The sequence below is a fragment of the Magnolia sinica genome, chromosome 12 (genome assembly GCF_029962835.1).
Source record: "Magnolia sinica isolate HGM2019 chromosome 12, MsV1, whole genome shotgun sequence".
Taxonomy (NCBI): Eukaryota; Viridiplantae; Streptophyta; class Magnoliopsida; order Magnoliales; family Magnoliaceae; genus Magnolia; species Magnolia sinica.
This window is the reverse complement of record NC_080584.1, coordinates 6761835-6767500: the sequence shown is the minus strand read 5'-3', so window position 1 is coordinate 6767500 and position 5666 is coordinate 6761835.

Sequence of the window (5666 nt, the reverse complement as noted above, 5' to 3'; positions counted from 1 at the left end):
GTCCCCCATGTGCCAGTTCATGACAGTGGGACTCACTGTTAGGTTATCCAAACAGTTGATATGATGGGTCCCATAGCTGATGCCATATGAACTAAAACTGGAACAAGATGGAAATTTCTACTACTTTGATCATCAGTGGCCCATGTATAGACGGTTAAGGAAAAGTGAGAGCAATACTTCATAAGAAAAGGGTTGATATGGTATTCCTGGCATCTTCGAATCTGGAAATTCTTTGGATTATACACCATCCATAGCAGGAAGCATGATTTCGACGGTTCTGATCATCTAACTAGGAGCCGTATAGCAATTGGACACATCACAGGCAATATTCATGTTTTCGCACATCGTGGCCCTTTAATTAGTCATGTGGTCAGTACCGTTGCTAATATCTTTGTCCACGTGTTTCACTCGTGTGATGGTTTATTCACTGTTCGTGTGTCGAGTTGGACCATTGTCCACCCATTAATTACGATGATTTGGTGGGCCTGACTTTTTGCCTCAAATGATCTTAAGTTCACGAACCTCGCTCAGCCGTGATTAGATCGGCCTAAGCCCAGACTGTCCAAATTTTCGCCTTCAATTGTAGCCTGAGCCTAGGCCCACGGACTAAAAGCTAGTCCTAAGTCCATCAAAAGGGATGGATTAGATCACACACGTGTGCCAGTTTAAAACAGAAGGCATCGTTGCTTGGCAAACCACATTTTGATGCTAAAATAATTAAAATGTATTTAAAATACACAAGTACTATTGGTATGGTTAAAGTCTGTATAAATTTGCGACTGTACCTATAGGCATTTCGGATAACTGCACCAATAAAGAGGTAAAGGATCATGGGTGCGCTACTGTTGGTCGGGTATCTTTCTATGCATAAGTTAGGTGAATAGGTTTATCACAAAAATAGAACTTAAGTTAAAAAATTTATGCATACCTTATTCTTAAGGTAGAGATTATAGAATGCTTTTGTGATTTGTGTATCTCAATGAAACTCGTCGGATATAATGGAGGATTCAAATTTGAGTAGAGATATGCTCTCGAAAATATATATGATTATGTCTCGATAGATAGACGTGATCTTCGGCTAAAATCTTGTCAAATCTATCTTTGCTCGGTATGATGTGGTGTTGTTTTTGGATATCCATTGTTCGAGATCAAGACTGGTCCGATCATCTTGGCTAATAAGTTCTGTCATCCAACTTTAAATTCAAGCATTTTAGCTTGGCAAGTGAGTCTCTCTTGGGAGCTCACTTTATGGAGCTTCCCCCGATAGGTTAGTTCGGCTTTTTGGGATATCTCTCCGGACCTCAGCTCAGCTCATTTATGTGGTCAATACGTTGATGGTTCGAGCAACATGTTCAGATAACTCTTCGCCAGCATTACCTTGATCCCCTCTCATGATGCATATATGTCCTATATAGTAGGTCAATTCGGTTTTCCCCATAACAATTATCATAATTGAGTAAATCCAATCCACACCCAACTCAACTGAATTTTTATAAGGAAAAAGATGGTGAAATCGGAGCTGGACCCGACTAAATGAACACTGATGGGGTACTAACCCTACCATCGTTAGTGTTGCGCAGCACGCCAACAACGCAGTGAACGGAAATCCAATCTTCGGTCTCACCCACAAATGATGAACAAGAAGAAATATAAACTAGAAACTGATCAAAGTAATCCAAACAAACCACAAGACAAGATGTACGTGGAAAAACTCCAAACTAAGGTAAAAAACCACTGATGCAAATTTTCACTATGAAGAAAAACGAAGATTACAAGACAATATACTAACCTCTCCCTTGGAAGTACAGAGAAAATCCCTTGCCCACACCTTAGAAAATTTTTTCAATATTCACCTTAACCCTAGAATAGCCCTAGGGACCCCAATTTATAGTTTTGGCAACTTCCATTTCGCACTCTTGTAAAAGGAAACTTAATTTTTCGCAGTCCGCATCAAATCCGGAAACGAATCTGCGTAACCTCGACTGGTCGAGCGGACTGCACGACCAGTGGAGCGGATCCCACGACCAGTCGAGCACTTTGGATCCAAAAACTGATTCTTGCTTGGCTTTGAGTCGAGCCGGTCCACGACTGATCATGACCGGTCAAGCGGACCCCACGACCGGTCGAGCAAGGGCCACGACCGGTCGTGCGTCCCCCAGATGTGACTCCACATCTCAACAATCTTCCACTTGGAGATACATCGCTATAAACCTTTGTTTTCTTCATCCGGAGTGCACCACCTCCTCGTCTTCAAGCCTGAAGGTTGGTCCTTAAATGAAAGGCTGAATTCTTAGCCAAGTGTATTGCACTCTAACTGTCACTGTATAACTTACAATCTGCTTTCTTCTTACCCAACTCTTCCATGAAACCTTACATTCACACTATCTCCTTGCACGCTTCTGTAGCCGTAACATATTCTGCTTCTGTCGTACTAATAGATACTATCTTCTATAACTGAGAGACCCAATTGACTGCAGCACTACCCAAAATAAAGATATAACCTGTAGTGCTTCTTCTACTGTCGATATCTCCTGCCAAATCTGAATCCACATAGCCTTATAGCTTGATTTCCGATCCACCATAGCACAGCCCTACATCCTTAATACCCAAAGTATCTAAGGATCCACTTCACAGCTTCCCAATGTTCCTTCCCAAGGTTGTTCATGAACCTGCTAACAACTCTCACTGCTTGAGCAATGTCTGGTCTCGTGCTCACTATAGCATACATGAGACTCTCAATAGCTGACGCGTATGGGACTTTAGTCATGTAGTCTCGTTCCTCCTGCGTCTTTGCACCTTGCTCCTTAGATAGCTTGAAGTGGTTGGCTAATGGAGTGCTAACCGGCTTAGCACCTCCCATATTGAATCGATCAAGTACCTTGGCTATGTACTCTGCCTGTGACAAAACTAGTTTCTTGTTTTTCCTGTCATGCTTTATCCTAATGCCCAGGATTTGTTTTGCTGCTCCTAAATCCTTTATGGCAAATTCTCTAGACAGTTGTCTTTTGAGATCTGAGATGTCCTTCATGCTTGAACCGGCCCACAAGTATATCATCAACGTACAAAAGAAGGATGATGTACGACGTATCAAACTTCTTCAAGTAACAAAAGTGGTCTGCATGACATCTCCTAAAACCGTTTCCCGACATGAAACTGTCAAACTTCTTGTACTACTGCCTCAAGGCTTGCTTCAGGCCATATAAGCTCTTCTTCAGTCTGCACACTTTGTTCTCCTTTCCTGGTGCCACATATCCTGTCGGTTGATATATGTATATCTCTTCTTCAAGGTCCCCATAAAGAAAGGATGTCTTAACATCTAGCTGCTCTAAATGTAAGTCCTCTGTAGCCACTATACTCAAGACCATGGGAATCATAGACATTTTCACTACAGGTGAAAATATTTCAGTGAAATCGTTTTTTGTTAAAACCCTTTCACAACCAATCTAGCCTTATACCGTTTCGAACCATCGTGCTCCTCCTTCAGTCTGTAAACTCACTTGTTATGAAGAACTTTCTTACTCTTAAGTAGAATGACTAACTCCCATGTACAATTAGACTCAAGAAAGTCTATCTCATCATCCATGGCCTGCTCCCACTTAACCCGTGTATCTGACTGTAACGCCTCTTCAAAACACTCTGGCTCACCATTATCTGTCAACAGTAGATAATGTAAGGAGGGTGAGTATCGAACCGTGGGTCTCCTCTTCCGAGTAGACCTCCTCACAACCAGTGTTTGTGGCTCTACCTCATAATGCTCATGTGTATAATCATCCTATGGTGTTGTAACACTCATGTCCGGTAACTCTTCCATCTCTACGAATTCTTTCTCCTCGGCCTTATTTTCCTGTACATTATCCTTATGCATCACTTTTTCATTAAAGACTACGTCCTTACTTCTGATGATTTTTCTATTTTCTCCATCTCAAAACCTATAGCCAAAATCATGCTGCCTGTAGCCTATAAACGTGCACTTCCTGGACTTCGCATCTAGCTTGTTTCTGTACTCTGTATCAATGTGAACATATGAAGTGCAACTGAACACTCTGAGATGTGTAAGGTTCACTTCTTTTTCAGTCCACGCTTCTTCTAGTAGCCCACCATCCAATGGTGCTGAGGGACTTCTATTGATGAGATATGCGGCAGTATTCACAGCATCTACCCAAAAAGTCTTGGGCAACCCTGCATGTAACCTCATGCTCCTGGCGCGCTCAAGGATGGTTCTGTTAATGCGCTCAGCCACACCATTCTGTTGCGGTGTCTTTGGAATCGTTTTTTGATGTTTAATTCCATTTGTTGCATAATACTCCTCAAATCTCTCATCACAGTACTCTCCCCCATTATCAAATCTAAGACATTTTACTGTTTTACCTGTCTTGTTTTCTACCATGACTTTTCACTTCTTAAATACATCAAATACATCAGATATATGTTTTAAGAAATAAACCCACAATTTTCTACTAGCATCATCAATAAAGGAAACAAAATAACGTGAGTCACCAAGAGATAATACCTGTGCTGGTCCCCACACATCAGTGTGTACAAGCTCCAACAGATGCGTCTTTGGAGCGCGTCCCGTCTTCTTGAAACTTACCCTCTTCTGCTTGCCATACACGCAGTCCTCGCAGAATTCCAAGTCAATAGACTTCAGCCCTGGTAGCTTCCCTTTTCACAATGGCACTTTCATCCCTTTCTTACTCATATGTCCCAACCTCTGATGTCATAACTTCTCATTCACTCCAGTTGATGCGACTGCGAGTGAACTATACGATCCTAAAGTCACGTACAAAGTACCTTCCTTCTTACCTCGAGATATCACCAAGGCACCTTTTGTGATCTTCTAAGATTTACTAGTGAATGTCGTCACATAACCGGTATCGGCCAACTGCCCCACTGAGATCAGATTCCTTCTCAAACTCGGTATATGTCTAACATCCTTCAATTTCAACGCCCTTCCGTCTTTTTGATTTATATGAACGTCTTCCTTTCCAACAATACTGCACGGCTCATCATCACCCAAGTAGACTTTCCAAAGTTACCTGACACATAATCACGTAGAACTTTCTTACACGAAGTAACATGAAACGAAGCACCCGACTCTATAACCCAAGACTCATTCCTCGCATCAAGAGACAAGATCAACGCTTCTGTGTCACTCTCCTCAAATAGATTCACTGAATCCTTCTCGCCTTGAGAGCTTCTTTCCTATTTCTTGAGCGCCCTGCAATCACGTTTCATGTGCCCCTTCTTGCCGTAATGCCAACACCCGTCTTTGTCTTTCAATCCCTTGGACTTCTTCCTCGACTTAGAATGTCCGTATTTATTACCTCATTTATTCACCGATCTTCCTCTTCCTTCAATGTTTAGAGCATTCCCTAAATCCCTTGAAACTCTTGATGCCTTTCTTCTAGATTCTTCGCTGAGAATTAGACCGACCACATCATAAAATTTCATCTTTGTCGATCCTGAAGAATTGCTCACAGCAATCACCAAACCATCTTAACTGTCTGGCAGACTGGATAAGATCAATAACGCCCTGACCTCATCCTAAAAAATAATGTCAACGGATTCCAACTGGCTCGTGACTGTATTGAACTCGTTTAGATGTTCAGCCACGCTCCCACCATCTAACATCTTCATGTTGAATAGCTATTTCATAAGATGAACCT